Genomic DNA, 19,938 nt, shown 5'->3' on the forward strand with positions numbered 1-19,938 from the left:
TTCCATAAAGATTGTGAAATTTTTTGTTCTAGTGAAAAATGCCACTGGTAATTTTATAGGTATTTCAATGAATCTATAGATTGCTTCAGGTAGTATAGGCATTTTCACAATATTGATTCTTCAAATCAAAGAACAGGGTATATCTCTCCATCTGTTTGTGTCATCTTTGATTTCTTTCATCAGTGTATATAGTTTTCTGCATACAGGTTTTTTGTCTCTTTAAGTAGGTTTATTCCTAGGTATTTTATTCTTTTTGTTGCAATAGTGAATGGGATTGTTTTCTTAATTTCTATTTCTGATTTTTTATTGTTTCTGCATAGGAACGCAAGGGATTTCTGTGTATTACATTTATATACCATGAGTTTACTAAATTTATTGATTAGCTCTAGTAGTTTTTTGGTGGTGTTTTAGGGTTTTCTATGAATAGTATCATATCATCTTCAAACAGTGAGGGTTTTACTTCTTTTCCAATCTGGATTCCTTTTATTTCTTTTTCTTCTCTGATTGCTGTGACTAGGACTTCCAAAATTATATTGAACAATAATGGTGATATTGGGAACCTTTGTCATGTTCCTGATCTTAAAGGAAATAATTTCAGTTTTTCATCATTGAGAATAATGTTTGCTGTAGGTTTGCCACGTATGGTGTTTATTATGTTGAAGTAGTTTCCTTCTATACAAATTTTCTGGAAAGTTTTTCTTTTTTTTTTTATCATAAGTGGGTGTTGAATTTTGTCAAATATTTCTCTGTATCTATTGAGGTAATCATATGGTTTTTATCTTTCTATTTATTAATATTGTGTATCACATTGATTTACTAGTGTATATTGAAGAATCCTTGCATATCTGGGATAAACCCCACTTGGTTATTGTGTATAATTTTAATGTGTTTTTGGATTGCTTATTAGTATATTGTTGAGGATTTTTGCATTTATGTTCATTAGTTATATTAGCCTGAAATTTTCTCTCAGTTGAATTTTGTGTAATAGATTATAGACACTGCACAGATAGTACAAATTACAGGCATACAGGTGAAGTTAAAACCAAGATTATGGCTTTTTTCTATTCCTTTTCTAACATTGTTCCATAAGCATTAAGGCTGCTAGAAGCAATATGTGAAATATTTTTTCTTAGGACTGTCATAAGCACTGGTCTTACATTTTATAAGTTTGGGACAGAAACTTGAAAAAAGAGTGACCATGGGAGGCATGGAGTTGTATCAGTACAACTTCAGAAGTGTTAGAAGAGTTACAACCCCAGTGAAATGGAGCCAATTCTGTAGCTACTGAAAAATACTAAGCTCCACCCCATAGGGCTTCCATGGTGGCTGACATTAAAGAATCTGCCTGCAATGCAGGAGACACAGGTTTGATACCTGGGTTGGGAAGATCCTCTGGAGGAGGGAATGGCTACCCACTTCAGTATTCTTGCCTGGAGACTTCCATGCACAGAGGAGTCTGGTAGGCTACATACAGTCCATGTGTTCGCAAAGAGTCAGACACCACTGAGCAACTAACACATTCACTTTTAAAACACCACCCAGGCAACTGAGTGTACCTACTGTGGCTGAGATAAAAAAAAAAAAACAAAATCAGAAATTGGAGATAAAATAATTTTTTACTTTAATTTATTTGCGAGTTTAATTTCTATATACAAAATAAACAAGTTTCCATATGTGACTTTATATTTGTGGAAACAATCTTTGAGAAAATTCATATTGTTCAAATGTAAGACATTATATTGCTGGGCTAGTGTTTCATTATCTGGACTATTGATACCATGTAGTATTACTCATTGAACCAGATTGGACCATTGTAGATAAGCATAATTTGAGATGTAAAGTAAAATATTAGATAAATTTCTGGGTTGCTGTGCAGCTGTGGTAGGGAAGGTAAATAAAAAATAACAAATATCTTGGAGATGGTATTACAAAAGAAATAGTAGAACTTATGATATTCTATGGATTTTCTCCCACAAAAGGTGACTACCACCATAGATGACCATCATCTTGACTGTTAAGGCCAAAGGGTTAAGAAAGAATAAAAATGTAGAGGAGTATAAAGGGAGAAGAGCTCTCAGTCCCTCTCCTCACATTGGAAATCTCGCTAACAGATGGTTTCCACATGCTTTCCTACTCTTCTTTTTTCTTCCTAAACACAAGGGATCAGATGTCAAGACACTTTGTGGGGCCCATTTTCTTGTGAACTGAGGAATTGGAGTCACTAAAGACCAGGCAGGTGAACATGGCATTGCTCTCAGCTGCTCCTCCTTCCATTCCTCTGGGATCATCAAAGTTCTTTCTCTCCACCTTGGGTTCCTGCCATGGAAGTTATAAAATGGTGGTAATATGTTTATTCATACCAAGTTGGGGATGTAGCAACCTCTTTCAGGCTTCAAATTTCTGTCACTCGTGCACTTCAAATCAGGTTTATAAGAACTTTGTATCGGACATATAAGACCCAGGCCTAATTGATAATAATAACATGGTGCTCTGTTTACCTTTTTTTATTTGTTCTGTCTTAAGGGAACAATTAAAGGCGAAGTGTTAGTCAAAATTAAGGCACTTTGAGGTAGTTTAGCCAATACCAACAAAATCTCTTCATGCCCCCAGTATGAATCATCTTCTAACTTTTTTTCATCAGATGCCTATGGGATTGTTTACTAGAAAACTCTCACTAGGAATTCTGATCCACTTATCCTGTTCCTCTACTCCACCATCTACATTAAGAGAGAATAAGATGTAAAGGAGTATAAAGGAGGAAGAGCTCTTGGTCCCTCTCCTCATGACTACCCCCCATGACTACAATAAGAGTTGCTATATTATTACATTGTTGCCATAACTCTTAACCATAGTTGATCAGACCAGGGGTGAAGACTTTATTTCAGATGGACTTTTTCCTTGGTCTTTTTTGAGGAGAAATGGCAGCACCAACTCCATCTGTGTCTTTTATTAGAATTTTAAAAAAGCTTTCCTGGGATCCTTGCAGGCTGATTCCCCCTTATGATCACTGACCAAACCTGGATGCATTGGCTACTCTGGTTTTAAGGAAGCCAGAAAGTAAATGTTTTGCCGAGGAGCTTCTCATATTGCCTCCCAGAACAAATTTAGGGGTCTGTTGGCAGGGAAAAAAGTGGGAAATCAATATTGGGGAAATAGTTAACAAGGTCCACCACACTAATACATTTATGTACAGATTTAATACAAAAACAAATATAAATATAACTGCCTTTGCAAGGAAAGTGATCCATTTTAAAGGGAGGCTTTACTTTTATTCAGCATAGTTTTGGAAGTCCTAGCCATGGCTATCAGAGAAGAAAAAGAAATAAAAGGGATCCAAATTGGAAAAGAAGTAAAATTGTCACTGTTTGCAGGTTACATGATACTATACATAGAAAATCCTAAAAATGCTACCAGAAAACTACAAGAGCTCACCAATGAATTTGGTGAAGTTGCAGGATACAAATTATTACACAAAAATCTCTTGCATTCCTATATACTAAGAACAAAATATCGGAAAGGAAAATTAAGGAAACAATCCCATTTATCACTGCATCAAGAAGAATAAAATATGTAGACATAAATCTACCTAAGGAAACAAAAGACCTGTACTCAGGAAAATATAAAATACTGATGAAACCAACAAAAGGTGACACAAACAGATGGAGATAGACCATGTTGTTGAGTTAGAAGAATCAATATTATTAAATGAATATATTACCCAGAGCAATCCACAGATTCAATACAAATCTTATCAAATTACCAATGGCATTTTTCACAGAATTAGAACAAAATTTGATGATTTGTATGAAAATACAAACACCCCAAATAGCTCAAGCAATCTTGAGAAATTTAAACAGGTCTAGAGGAATTCATTGCCATGCCTTCAGACTATACTAAAAAGCTATAGTCATCAAAACAGTATGGCACTAGCACAAAAAGAAAATTATTGATCAATGAGACAGGATAGAAAGTCCAGAGATAAACCAATGCAGTTATGGTCACCTAATCTATAACAAAGCAGGCAAGAATACACAACAGAGAAAAGACAGTCTCTTCAATAAGTGGTGCTGGGAAAACTAAGCTACATGTAAAAGAATGAAATTAGAATACTCCATAACCATACACAAAAATAAACTCAAAATGGATTAAAAGCCTAAATGTAAGGCCAGATACTATAAAACTCTTAAAGCAAAAGATATGTAGAACACTCTCTGACATAAAATGCAACAAGATCTTTTTAATCCAGTTCTTACAGTAATTAAAAATAAAAATAAATAAATCAGACTGGATTAAACTTAAAAGCAAAGGAAACCATAAACAAGTTGAAAAGACAACCCTCAGAATAGGAGCAAATATTTACAAAGAATCCAACAAGGGATTAATCTCCAAAATATACCAACAGCTTATGCTGCTCAATATCAAAAATCCAAACAACTGAATTAAAAAAAAATGGGCAGAAGATCCAAATAGATATTTCTCTAAGAAGACATATAGATGGTTACAAACACATGAAAATATGCTCAACATCACTAATTATTAGAGAAATGCAAATCACTGTTTATAATAGCCAGGACATGGAAGCAACCTAGATGCCCATCAGCAGATGAATGGATAAGGAAGCTGTGGTACATATACACCATGGAATATTACTCAGCCGTCAAAAAGAATTCATTTGAACCAGTCCTAATGAGATGGATGAAACTGGAGCCCCTTATACAGAGTGAAGTAAGCCAGAAAGATAAAGAACATTACAGCATACTAACACATATATATGGAATTTAGAAAGATGGTAACGATAACCCTATATGCAAAACAGAAAAAGAGACACAGAAATACAGAACAGACTTTTGAACTCTGTGGGAGAAGGTGAGGGTGGGATGTTTCAAAAGAACAGCATGTATACTATCTATGGTGAAACAGATCACCAGCCCAGGTGGGATGCATGAGACAAGTGCTCGGGCCTGGTACACTGGGAAGACCCAGAGGAATCGGGTGGAGAGGGAGGTGGGAGGGGGGATCGGGATGGGGAATAAGTGTAAATCTATGGCTGATTCATATCAATGTATGACAAAACCCACTGAAATGTTGTGAAGTAATTAGCCTCCAACTAATAAAAAAATTAAAAAAAAAAAAAAAACTACAATGAAGTATCACCTCACACCAATCAGACTGACCTTCATCAAAAAATCTACAAACAATAAATACTAGAGAGGGTGTGTTGAAAAGTGAACCTTCCTACACTGTTGGGGGGAATGCAAACTGGTAGAGCCACTATGGAGAACAGTATGGAAGTTCCTTAACAAACTGAAAATAGATCTACTATATGATCCTGCAATCCCACTCCTGAGCATATATCCGGGGCGGGGGGGAACATAATTCAAAAAGATGCATGCACCCCAATGTTCATTGCAGTACTATTCACAATAGCCAGGACATGGAAGAAATCTAAATGTCTATAAACAGAGGAATGAATAAGGAAGATGTGATTAGTTTATGAAATAGAATATTACTAATCCATTGAAAAGAATGAAATAATGTCATTTGAAGCAACATGGATGGACTTAGAGATTCTCGTACTTAGTGAAGTAAATCAGACAAAGACAAATATCATATGATATCACTTATATGTGGAATCTAAAAAGGCTACAAATGAACTTATCTACAAAACCAAAGTAGAGTTACATATGTAGAAAATAAATTTATTGCTACCAGAGGTTAAGCGAAGGAGGAGGGATAAATCGGAGATTGAGATTGACGTGTTCACACTACTATATATAAAATAAATACTAATAAGGACCTACTGTATAACAAAAGGAAGTCTACTCAACACTCTGTAATGGCCCATATGGAAAAAAGAATCTAAAAAAGAGTGGATATATGTCTTTATAAAACAGATTCACTTTGCTGTACACCTGAAACTAACACAATATTGTAAATCAGGCTCTTTGTTTAGCTGCATATCTTTTATGGGTTGGGGTTGGCAAGCTAGTAAGGAAAAGCCAGAGGGACAGATGTGCTCTGCATAATAGAGGAGGAAGTGTTTGGAACTAAGGGAGCAGTCTGGGAGGGAGAGGGATACAAGATGATATGAGAAGAGGAAAAAGAAGATGGCTGAAAGCCACATGTTCTGTGTTCTGAGCTTTCCCTGTTACCTCCAAATCTTTAATGAAGTCTAGAACTCATGAAAGGATTTTTGTTGATGGGTTTCTTGTGAAAACTAATGAAGGGTTGAGCTCTGTGTGTAAATTGTATTTGAGTAAAACACAGACAGCATGTGTAGATACAGTTGCTATAGGCCAGAGCCTGAGGAAAGCAAGAACATGTAAACCCCACACAGGTGATCACAGAAATCATGGGGAGAATCAGGAGTTCATATATCATGGAACAACAGAGGCAAAAAACAATTTTTCCAAAATCTCTGCAAAATAAAGCAGGCCCAGCCAACATCTGTGTTGTATATATTCCTTGTCTCCATTAAGTAGTGAACTCCTTGAGGATTGAAATAACATTTTATTCATCATTGTGTCCTAGGATTTAGCCAGATGCCTGATACATAGTATATAGTCTCTAAATTCTTACTGAATTAAATTGAATTGACCTGCCCTATATTGTAATTCTCAATATAATTATCTTACTCCTTTAGTAAATTGGAATCTCTATGATGAGTGTGTTTGATTCACCTTTTCATTAAATAAGTGGCCGTGAACATAGTAGGCGCTAAAAGATACATTTTCAGAGCTCTGCCTTCATGGAGAGGGATAAAGTTTTTGGCAATATGAGTCCCATTCCTAGTGTGGTCTATAATACACGCCTTGATTTCTTGGCAGCTTGTTTCTCTTAAGCCAGTATGAAAATGAATTTCAAACAATATTAATTGATGGCAAGGAAAGGTAACACATGCACATGCTATGTGGCAGAAGGAAACTGGTTTGGAATTTTAATTTGCCATCAATGATCCACAAAGAGTCTAGCAGACAATCAAGGGATGGCAGTATATAGTCATCACTCACAATTAGAAACTATAGTTCATTTATTGTAAGTATAACTGGGTGTATAATTAACACTGGAGTGATATGCACTGTAATGTTGACTGAAAATCTTTACAAAGTGAAATTATGGGTGATTTTTTCTTCTTTATCCTTTTATGCAATTTATAAACTGCCAGATATGTTCATAAATGCTCTCTAAAATAAATTCAGTTTATTTTTGTCCAGAAGAATAGAATTAACATTCATTGAATGCCTATTATGTGTTGATCACTATACCAGGCACGTTATAAATATTACATCATTTAATCCTTGGTAATGCCTTATTTGGCCAAATTTATGGATGATGTAACTGAGTTCCAATATATAGTCAGAAAGTTCAAGTGTAAAGATTTAAACTCAAGTTTTGTCTGGAGAGTTTGGTGAAACATGGATTGCTAGGCCTCAACCCCAGAGTTCCCGATTAAGCAGATTTAGAGTGAGACTAAGAGTTTGCATTCTGTTTTCAGGTTATGTGATCCTCGGGGATCATACCATGGAAACTATTGTTCCAGAGAATTAAACTATTGTGAAAACCTTAAGTCATATAATCTTGAGCTTTTAAATTAGTGGATAAAAGCACAGGGGTGTGCCACAAATGAATGACAGGTATGCAGAGATACTTAACCACTTTTACCCTCAAGATGATTGATTAACTAGTAACCTTTGACCACATTCTTGTTTATACCCAATATACCATAAATGTAAAAAAGAGTCAGAAAGCACTGATCTGGTACAACTACTCATATGATGTCTGAATCCTTCCCACAAAATCTCTAATAGATGGTCATGTAACTCTTGGTTGAATACCACAGCTGGGGAAGGGAAAGTAGATGAGAAAATATTTGAATCATTAGTTGGTATTCCATGGCAGAAAACTTGATATTCTAGAGATGTCCATCATTTCCTTCCTGTATTTTTTTTTTTGCTATACAAATTGCCTTCCAAATCTAGCAACTTGAAACAGCTCACATGTATTATCTCACAGTTTCTGTAGGTCAGGAATCCAGGCACCGCTTAACTGGGCCTACCACTTCAGGGTTTCTCACAGGCAATTATCAAAGTTTTAGCTAGGCTGTAGCCATCTCAAGGTTGGACTGAAGTGGGGGTGCCCTATTTCCTTGTGTTACCCAGATATTGCTCTCAGTTACTTGCTACATGAGCTTTTTCAGCATGACAGCATGTTTCATCAAAGCTGCAATCTAAGAAGTCAATAGTGCCTGCTAGCAGGATATAAGTGACAATCTTCTATAATCTAATACTGAAAAATACATTTCATGATTCTGACCATATTCCATTCTTCAGAAGCAAATTTACTTACTTGGACAAGCCCCTCAAAAGGAGGGGAGTACACAAGAAACTGGATACCAGGAGGCAGGGATCATTGAGGGTCCTCTTAGAAGTCTACCTACTACATAGACCCTTCTATATTCCCTAGCCACAGCCGGAACAAACTGGCCATTCTCACTATGTTTCCTTATTTCCCTGGCTTGTACAATGGTTTAGATTAGGCCGAACAGAGATTTGGTTGCATACTTCAGGGAGCTGAGCTAGCAGGACATAGTAGCAGAGATTTAGCTGCAATATAGTATCCATTTTCATACTCTTCTTTGCTAGCAGAACTGAGATTTTATTCAGTGCAATAATGTGCCTGGCTCACTTTCCAAGTCTCTTTCATAGCTAGGGGTGGGTATAAGACTTAGTTCTGGCCAATAAAATGTAAGGACAACTTTGATAAGCATTTTTGGGGGTGCTTTGCTTTCCTGATGAAGAGAGGCAAAAATAGCACTTTCTTCTTCCTTTTTCCCACTTTTCTAGCCATGATTATGGCTAAGATGGCTGGCACTCAAGCCACAGCTATCCTGCAAACATGTGAGGAAGATCACTGAAATTTTGGCTCTAATAAATCCCTACATCTACATTTGTTAGATGAAAAAAAATCATTTGTTTAAATCACTATAGTTGGATTTCCTATTTGTATGTGTGTGAGTCGCTCAGTTGTATCTGATTCCTAGAGACCCAATGGACTATAGCCTACCAGGCTCCTATGTCCATGGAATTCTCCAGGTGAGAATACTGGAGTGGGTAGCCATTCCCTTCTCCAGGGAATCTTCCCAACATAGGGAGTGAACCTAGGTCTTCTGCATTGCAGGCAGATTCTTTACTGCCTGAACTACTAGAGAAGCCCAGATTTCTTGCTTATTGCTGCTAAAATCATGTCTACCTGGTACAGTCAGTCATGTAGACTGAAGGACTGAAACTTTCACTTTTGAATAGCTACTATCAGTTATGAAAAATTGATGATCAGCTCTGATAAATAATAGGAAGCTGATTTGCAAGAGGAAGTAGAATTTTTGAGCAGATATTTTCAGAGAATGGGCCACACTTGAGTTTCCACAGTTGGGTTCCACAAGATTCTCTACTCTCTCATTACAATAACCTCTCTTTACTTGAGTTAACTTCTGTAACTGGCGACCAGATATATCTTTACATGAGCACTTATTATTTAAAAAATACAGGACTGATTTTTCTTGTTGTATGGCAGAAATAAACACAACACTATAAAGCAATTTTTCTCCAATTAAAAAATAAATTTAAAAAAGGAGGAGACTGAAAGATTGCAATTAATCTAGTGAACTATATGGCTTCTATAGCTCTAGTGCCACCTATACTGGAGTGTACCGCAGGGCCACCACTTACAGGCCTTTCAAAGATGGCATATTTTATCTCTTGCCTCTCAAAAATGGCGTATTTTATCCCCTGCATCTGATTCACACTAGCCCCAGTTACTGACCCAACAGGGAATTCTTTAGCCACCATAGAATATGCAGGCCCTTGATGCCCATTTTTAGATCTCAATTTGTGTTGCTGATCTGTAGGGGTATCACTTTTTTTTTTTTTTTTTTTAACTGAAGGATGATTGCTTTACAGAATTTTGTTGTTTTCTGCCAAACCGCAACATGAATCAGCCATAGGTATACATGTATCACCTAGTGAAGGACAGGGAAGCCTGACATGATGCTGTCCATGCAGTCATGAAGAGTCAGACACCGCATAGTGACTGAACAACAATGAAGCAGTGAAAGTATTCTCACAGATTCAGTTTATGATTGTCAGAACAAGGCCATAAACTGAATCCTGTGAGAATACTTTCACTGCTTCATTGTTATTCAATCACTATGTCATATCTGACTCTTCCTGACTACATGGACAGCAGCATGCCAGGCTTCCCTGTCCTTCACTATTTCCCAGAGTTTGCTTAACTCATGTCCATTGAGTTGGTGATGTCATCCAATGATCTGGTCCTCTGTCACCCCCTTCTCCTCTTGCTCTCAATCTTTCCCAGCATCAGGGTCTTTTCCAATGAGTTGGCTCTTTGCATCAGGTGGCCAAAGTATTGGAACTTCAGCATCAGTCCTTTCAAAAAATATTCAGGGTTGATTTCCTTTAGGATTGACTGATTTGATTTCCTTGCTGTCCGAGAGCTTCTAAAGAGTCTTTTCCAGCACCATAATTCAAAAGCATCAATTCTTCAGTGCTCAGCTTTCCTTATGGTCCAAATCTCACATCTGTACACGACTGCCAGAAAAACCATAGCTTTGACTATACAGACCTTTATTGACAAAGTGATGTATCTGGTTTTTAATATGTAGTCTAGGTTTGTCATAGCTTTTCTTCCAAGGAGCAAGAGTCTTTAAATTTCCTGACTGTAGTCACAGTCCACAGTGATTTTGGAGCCCAGGAAAATAAAGGACAGTGTTGTAGACACGCATTCCAGGAAACAAACTCACTCAGAAGGACAATGCAGATAGTGGAGTGCAGTTTATTACACCGGCAGACCCAAGGCAGAGTCTCCTCTTAGCCAACGACCCCGACCAGCATTTGTGAAAATCTTTTATACCCCATGTGTACGTGTCCGAACCCACCACCCCAAATTCCTTGAGACTTACATAAACTAAGGAAGGGTAAATACAATCCCAGTAACCCCATCACTCATGTGCCATGTGCTCAGACAGTTAAACAATTAGCCAATAATCAATAAGCATGAGGTTACACTCTGACAGGTACAGAAAACTTTATGGCTAATTCATGTCTGGAAGAAGGGGTGATTAGTGTATGTGTTCTCTTAGGCGATGAGTAACCTGGATAAGATCTTCAAGATCCCCCTGTCCAGAGGGGGTCTTATCCTTCTGTTGTCATTTCCATAGACACTAAACACAGAGTTCAGAGTCCATTGGAGAGGTGGCTGAGCATGATCAGCATGAACATGCCTAAGATGGATTCCAGGCCCTATGAATTCCTTCTTCAACAGAAATGGCAAGGACCTAAAAGAAGCAGAAGAGATTAAGAAGAAGTGGCAAGAATACAAAGAGCAGAATAAAAAAGGCCTTAATGACCCGGATAATCATGATGGTATGTTCACTCACCAAAAGCCAGACATCCTGGAGTGTGAAGTCAAGTGGGCCTTAAGAAGCATGACTATGAACAAAGCTAGTGGATGTGGTGGAATTCCAGCTGTCCAGCTGAGTTATTTCAAATCCTAAAAGATGGTGCTGTTAAAATGCTGCACTCAATATGCCAGTGAATTTGTAAAATTCAGCAATGGCCAGGACAGGAAAAGGTCATTTTTCATTCTAATCCTGAAGAAGGGTGAGAGGGTAACAGGCAGGAAGGCCAGGGGTCTCCATAGGGAGGAAATAGGCTGCAAGTGTCAGACATTTTTATCTCTTTTAAGTGGCAGGAGGAAACAAACTAGTGATATTTTTTTCCCCTTCTCTATACAAATTTAAAAAGATTTCTCTTAAAATACTGTTGTCTTAATGACACCTGGTTTCACCTGAAGTTAACTATTCTCAAACCTTGAGTTAACCAACGCATTTTTCTTATGGAAATGTCTGTCTTAAGCTATGTTAATGTACTATGCATTTACCCCAGACTCTGTCTTCAAGTCGGTTCCACCTAATGGCTCAGAACCTACTTAACAAACCATTATGTTATACCCAGACATTGTTCCCCTAATCTATGTAAATGAAACTATTTGTATGGTAATCTGCCCTTCTACAAGATTCAAGTCAATTGTTTTATGGCCCAGGATGATTCATCTGGTGCCAAGATTATCCCAAAATACATCTTACTGATGAGGGCCCTGGTGCCATACTGAGTTTTAAGACATACCTTTCATTAGCAGACTGCTAGTGACTATATAACATCCAGCTAAAGACTAGCAGGGGGGTACTCTTTCTGCCCCCTTCTGATGTCTATCTCAGAAGCTTTCTCTATCTCCTTTATACTTGAATAAAACTTTATTACACAAAAGCTCTGAGGGATCAACCTCGTTTCTGGCCCTGGATTGAATCTTCTCCTCCAGAGGCCAAGAATCCCAGAGTCTTTTCATGGTTCAGCAACAACCTTTCAAGGGAAATGCCAAAAAATATTCAAACTGCTGTACAATTGTGTTCATTTTCACATGCTAGCAAGGTAATGCTCAAAATCTTTTAAGCTGATCTTTAACAGTACATGAACCAAGAACTTCCAGATGTACATGCTGGATTTAGAAAAGACAGAGGAACCAGAGATCAAATTGCCAACATCCGTTGGCAATACAATGTGTCCATTGTATCCATTTGAGTAAACTCCAGGATTTGCCAATGGACAGGGAGACCTGGCATGCTGCAGTCCACGGGGTCACAAAGAGTTGGACATGACTGAATGACTGAACTGAACTGAAGTGAAGTAATAAGACAGCAAGGTCAGGAGCAGCAACCGAGAGGAGCTACCCCACGTCCAAGGTAAGGAGCAGCACCTGTGTTTTGCTGGAGCAGCCATGAAGAGATACCCCACGTCCAAGGTAAGAGAAACCCAAGTAAGATGGTAGGCACTGAGAGAGGGCATCAGAAGGCAGACAGACTGAAACCACAATCACAGACAACTAGCCAATCTGATCACATGGACCACAGCCTTGTCTAACTCAACAAAACTAAGCCATGCCATGTGGGGCCACCCAAGATGCACGGGTCATGGTGGAGAGGACTAACAGAATGTGGTCCACTGGAGAAGGGAATGGCAAACCACTTCACTATTCTTGCCTTGAGAACCCCATGAACAGTATGAAAAGGCAAAAAGGTAGGACACTAAAAGATGAACTCCCAAGGTCGCTAGGTGCCCAACATGCTACTGGAGAGCAGTGGAGAAATAACTCCAGAAAGAATGAAAGGATGGAGCCAAAGAGAAAACAACACCCAGTTGTGGATGTGACTGGTGATAGAAGCAGGGTGTGATGCTGTAAAGAATAATATTGCATAGGAACCTGGAATGTTAGGTCCATGAATCAAGGCAAATTTGAAGTGGTAAAACAGGAGATGGCAAGAGTGAATGTCAACATTCTAGGAATCAATGAACTAAGATGGACTGGAATGGGGGAATTTAACTCAGAGGACCATTATATCTACTACTGTGGGCAGGAATCCCTTAGAAGAAATGGAGTAGCCATCATGGTCAACAAAAGAGTCTGAAATGCAGTACTTGGATGCAATCTCAAAAATGACAGAATGATCTCTGTTCCTTTCCAAGGCAAACCTTTCAATACCACAGTAATCTAAGTCTATACCCTGACCAGTAATGCTAAAGAAGCTGGAGTTGAATGGTTCTATGAAGACCTACAAGACCTTTCAGAACTAACAACCAAAAAAGATGTCCTTTCATTATAGGGGAATGGAATGCAAAAGTAGGAAGTCAAGAAACACCTAAAATAACAGGCAAATTTGGCCTTGGAATACAGAATGAAGCAGGGCAAAGGCTAATAGAGTTTTGCCAAGAGAATGTACTAGTCATAGCAAACACCCTCTTCCAACAACACAAGAAAAGAAACTATACATGAACATCACTAGATGATCAACACCAAAATCAGATTGATTATATTCTTTGCAGCCAAAGATATAGAAGCTCTATACAGTCAGCAAAAACAAGAATGGGAGCTGACTGTGGCTCAGATCATTAATTCCTTATTGCCAAATTCAGACTTATATCAAAAAAAGTGTGGAAAACAACTAGACCATTCAGGTATGACCTAAATCAAATCCCTTATGATTATACACTGGAAGTGAGAAATAGATTTAAGGGACTAGATCTGACAGACAGAGTACCTGATGAACTATGGACGGAGGTTCGTGACATTGTACAGAAGACACACATCAAGACATCCCCAAGAAAAAGAAATGAAAAAAGGAAAATGGCTGTCTGTGGAGGCCTTACAAGTAGCTGTGAAAAGAAGAGAAGTGAAAATCAAAGGAGAAAAGGAAAGATAATCCCATTTGAATGCAGAGTTCCAAAGAATAGCAAGGAGAGATAAAAATGCCTTCCTCGGTGATCCATGCAAAGAAAAAGAGGAAACAATAGAATGGGAAAGACTAGAGATCTCTTCAAGAAAATTTGAGATACCAAGGGAACATTTCATGCAAAGATGGGCTCGATAAAGGCAGAAATGGTAGGGACCTAACACAAGCAGAAGATATTAAGAAGAGGTGGCACAAATACACAGAAGAACTGTACAAAAAAGATCTTCATGACCCAGATAATCACGATGGTGTGATCACTCACCTAGAGCCAGACATCCTGGAATGGGAATTCAAGTGGCCTTAGGAAGCATCATTATGAACAAAGCTAGTGGAGGCGATGGAATTCCAGTTGAGCTATTTCAAATCCTGAAAGATGATGCTGTGAAGGTGCTGCACTCAATATGCCAGCAAATTTAGAAAACTCAGCAGTGGCCACAGGACTGGAAAAGGTCAGTTTTCATTCAAATCTGAAAGAAAGGCAATGGCAAAGAATGCTCAAACTACCACCCAATTGCACTCATCTCACATGCTAATAAAGTAATGCTCAAAATTCTCCAAGCCAGGCTTCAGCAATATGTGAACCATAAACTTCCAGATGTTCAAACTGGTTTTAGAAAAGACAGAGGAACCAGATATCAAGTTGCAAACATCCGTTGGATCATAAAAAAGTAACAGAGTTCCAGAAAAACTTCTATTTCTGCTTTATTGACTATGCCAAAGGCCTTAACTGTGTGACTCACAATACACTGTGGAAAACTCTGAAAGAGATGGGAATACCAGATCACCTGACCTGCCTCTTGCGAAACCTGTATGCAGGTCAGGAAGAACAGTTAGAACCGGACACAGAACAACTAACTGGTTCCAAATAGGAAAAAGGGTGCGTCGAGGCTGTATATTGTCACCCTGCTTATTTAACTTATATGCAGAGTACATCATGAGAAATGCTGGGCTGGAAGCACAACCTGGAATCAAGATTGCTGGGAGAAATATCAATAACCTCAGATATGCAGATGATACCACCCTTATGGCAGAAAGTGAAGAAGAACTAAAGAGCCTCTTGATGAAACTGAAAGAGGAGAGTGAAAAAGTTGGCCTAAACTCAACATTCAGAATACTAAGATTATGGCATCCGGTCCCATTACTTCATGGCAAATAGATGGGGAAGCATTGGAAACAGTGGCTGGCTTTATTTTTTAGGGCTCCAAAATCGCTGCATATGGTAATTGCAGCCATGAAATTAAACGACGCTTACTCCTTGTAGGAACCTTGCGGGATTGAGTTTGCTGTGGCCGTGAAGTGGAAGAATCTCGCATAAAAACCTGGGTGCTTCCAACTTTCCTTCTCAGATCAATTCACCCCTTTCTTTCTACCTGCCCTCAGACACCTTAGACTCAGCACACCCTACACTGACTTCGTCTGTGGATATTTTCACCTCCATCTAGAATCCTGTCGTTCAGCATCTACTCTCCATGCATGCTCCTTCCCAGGTGGCTCAGATGGTAAAAGTGTCTGCCTAGAATGGGGGAGACCTGGTCTTGATCCCTGGGTGGGGAACATCCCCTGGAGAAGGAAATGGCAACCGACTCCAGTACTCTTGCCTGGAAAATCACATGGATGGAGAAGCCTGGTAGGATAGAATTCATGGGGTCACAAAGGGGCAGACAAGACTGAGCAAATTCAATTTCACTTTCACTACTCCTTTGAAGGAAAGTTATGACCAGGCTAGACAGCATATTAAAAAGTAGAGATATTACTTTGTCAACAAAGGTACGTCTAGTCATGGCTATGGTTTTTCCAGTAGTCATGTATGGATGTGAGAGTTGGACTATAAAGAAAGCTGAGCATTGAGAAATTGATGCTTTTGAACTGTGGTGTTGGAGAACACTCTTGAGAGTCCCCTGGACTGCAAGGAGATCCGACCAGTCCATCCTAAAGGAGATCAGTCCTCGGTGTTCATTGGAGGGACTGATTTTGAAGCTGAAACTCCAATACTTTGGCTACCTGATGCAAAGAGCTGACTCATTTGAAAAGACCCTGATGCTGGGAAAGATTGAGGGCAGGAGGAGAAGGGGACGACAGAGGATGAGATGGTTGGATGACTCACCTTCTCAGTGGACATGAGTTTGTGTGAACCCTGGGAGTTCATTATGGACAGGGAGGCCTGGCGTGCTGCGTTTCATGGGGTCACAATTAGTCGGACAAGACAGCGACTGAATTGAATTGAATAAGACAACCAATTCCAGGGTAGAGATCAACAGAACCAGGAGAAGTAAAGTAAATTTAGATAGGATCAAAAGAGAAACTAAGGGTTTATACTAATTCTTGAGTTATTGGCACTTGGAAGTTGATACAGACATTTTATGGTTGTTTTCTATATTAACATAGTTTGAAAGTGAAAGTTCTATTTGCTCAGTTGTTTCTGACTCTTTGTGACCCCATGCACTGTAGGTTAATGGATAGTAAACATTTATTTTGTTCTTATTCAAATGTATGAGTTCAATAATTCTCAATATATTCCATTGTTATCTTCACAAATTCTGGAATTAAATGTGGCCCCCTCCAGCATTTCCCTACCTTGGGTGTTTAATGTCAAGAGCTATGAAGGAGGCGGGGCTTCCCAGGTAGAAACAATGGAAAATAACCCTCCTGCCAATGCAGAAGACACAAGAGACATGGGTTTGATCCCTGGGTTGGGAATATTATCTGGAGAATGAAATGGCAACCCACTCCATCATTCTTGCCTGGGAAATCCATGGACAGAGGAGTCTGGTGGGCTACAGTTCATGGGGGTGCAAAGAGTCAGACACAACTGAAGCAACTTCACACAGCAGAGGAAGGAAAACTCCAAAACTCATTCCACAAGGCCACCATCACCCTGAAACCACAACCACACAAAGATGACACAAAAAGAAAGTAAAATTAAAGGCCAATAACTCTGATGAACATAGATGCAAAAATGCTCAATGAAATCCTAGCAAACAGAATTCAACAGCACACAAAAATGATCATTTATCATGATCAAGTAGGCTTTATCCGAAGGATGCAAGGATTCTTCAGTATATGCAAATCAATCAATGTGATACACCATATTAACAAATTGAAAGACAAAACCATATGAGCATCTCAATAGATGCAGAGAAGGTTTCTGAAAAATTCAACACCCATTATGATAAAAACTTCAAAAAGTAAGCATAAAAAGAGCATAAATCAACATAATAAAGGCAATTAATGACAAACACACAGAAAACATTATTCTCAATGAGGAAAAAATGCAAGCATTTCCTAAGAACAGAAACAAGACAAGGCTGCCCATTCTCACCACCACTATTCAATGTAGTTTTGGAAGTCTTATTCACAGCAATCAGAGAAGAAAAAATATATAAGAAATCCAGTTTGGAAAAGAAGTAAAACTCACTGTTTGCTGATGACATAATATTATCCATGTGCTGTGCTTTGCCTACTCACTCAGTTATGTCTGACTCTTTGCGACCTCATGGACTGTAGCCCGCCAGGCACATCTGTCTATGGGGATTCTCCAGGCAAGAATACTAAAGTGGGTTGCCATGCCCTCCTCCAGGAGATCTTCCCAACTCATGGATCGAACCAGGGTCTCCCACACTGCAGGCAGATTCTTTACCACCTAGCCACCAAGAAAGAGCAAAAATACCGGACTGGGTAGCCTATCTCTTCTCCAGGGGATCTTCCTGACTCAGGAATCGAACCAGGGTCTCCTGCATTGCAGGCAGATTCTTTACCAGCTGAGCTACCAGGGAAGCCCAATACTATACATGGAAAATGTTCTGCCCATAGTCCGAGTCCCCAGTCGGGAAAGAAGACTCCTTGAAACAATGCAACTTGCAATAGGGGAATTTATTACTGACTCGAGCCAGGGCCTCCCGCCCTCACCAAGTGTGTGAGGATGAAAGGCCCCGAGCCCCAGTTTTCTCGGGTATTTATTAGGTCAAAAAAAGCAGCAGGTAGTTGGCGCAAGCGGATTGGTTACACAGTTGCAAGGTAATTTTTGTTGGCCCAACGTGGGGCTTTCAGCTTTCCCCTGATAGGTTCCCTTTTTTCTTGCTAGGCATATGTTGATTGGCTGGCTCCAGGAGGCCTGATAATTATGTTACCCCGGGAAACCAGGCCTACTCCTAATCTAGGCTGCCTGTCATGGCGTTAGCCGTGACAGCCTCACAGAAAACCCTAAAGATGTCACCAGAAAATTACTAGAGCTAATCAATGAGTGTAGTAAAATCACAGGATGTAAAATTAATACACAGAAATCATTTGAATTCGTACATACTAACAATGAAAAATCAGAAAGAGAAATTAAAGAAACAATCACATTCATCATTGCAACAGAAAAAATAAAATACTAGGAATAAACTTACCTAAAGAGACAAAAGACCTGTATGCAGAAAACTATAAAATGCTGATGAAAGTAATCAAAGACAACATAAATAGATGGAGAGTTATACCATGTTCCTGAATTGGAAGAATCAGTATTGTGAAAATGACTATAGTACCCAAGGCAATCTACAGATTCAGTGTAATCCCTATCAAGCTACCAATATTATTTTTCCACCGAACTAGAATAAAAAATTCACAATTTCTATGGAAACACACGGCTCAGATGGTAAAGAATCTGTGTACAGTGCAGGAGACCTGAGTTTGATCCTAGGGTCAGGAAGATTCCTTGGAGAAGAGAATGCCCACCCACTCCAGTATTCTCGCCTGGAGAATACCCTGGACAGATGAGCTGGTGGGTTCCAGTCCATGAGATTGCAAAGAGTCAGACATGATTGTGTGACTAACACTTAACACAAAAGACCCTGAATAGCAACAGAAATCTTAAGAAAGGAGAATGGAGCTGGAGGAATCAACATTCCTGACTTCAGACAATACTATAAAGCTACAGTAATCAAGATAGTGTGTTACTGGCACAAAAAGAGAAATATAAACCAATGGAACAAGATAGAGAGCCCAGAGCAAAACCTATGCAGCTCTGGGCACCTTAACTTTGACAAAGGTGGAGAGAATATACAATGGTGAAAAGACAGCCTCTTCAACAAGCAGACAGCTACATGTAAAAGAATGAAACCAGACAGGGGAATTGTGGTTCTTTATAGCTACATGTAAAACAATGAAATCAGAACACCACTTAATACCATACACAAAAATAAACTCAAAATGGGTTAAAGATTTAGATATAAAGCCAGAAAATATAAAGCTCATAAGGATAACATAGGCAGCACACTCACTGACATAAATCATAGCAATATCTTCTATGACCAACTTCCTAGAGTAATGGAAATGAAAACAAAATAAGCAAGTGGGACCTAATTAAACTTAAAAGGTTTTGCACAGCAAAGGAAACTAAACAAAGTGAAAAGACAATTCTTGCAATGAGAGAAAATAGTAGCAAATGAAACAATTGACAAAGGATTAATCTCCAAAATATACAAATAGTTCATACAGTTCAATACCAGAAAAACAAAAAGTGGGCAGAAGACCTAAACAGACATTTCTCCAAAGAAGACATACAGATAGCTAATAAACACATAAAAAGTTGTTCAACGTTG

The 19,938-nt window shown here is 38.8% G+C and overlaps 1 long non-coding RNA gene across 1 annotated transcript in view; it reads right to left on the reverse strand.

Annotated features, from left to right (window-relative positions):
• Nucleotides 1-11,516: 11,516 nt before the first annotated feature.
• The window catches only part of LOC122435094, a 28,044-nt gene continuing 19,622 nt past the window's right edge, over nt 11,517-19,938 (reverse strand). The window contains exon 3 of the long non-coding RNA XR_006267582.1: nt 11,517-11,565. This is a non-coding gene — a long non-coding RNA (uncharacterized LOC122435094). The remainder of the gene's footprint in view (nt 11,566-19,938) is intronic.

The sequence above is a fragment of the Cervus canadensis genome, chromosome X, assembly GCF_019320065.1.
Source record: "Cervus canadensis isolate Bull #8, Minnesota chromosome X, ASM1932006v1, whole genome shotgun sequence".
Lineage (NCBI taxonomy): Eukaryota > Metazoa > Chordata > Mammalia > Artiodactyla > Cervidae > Cervus > Cervus canadensis.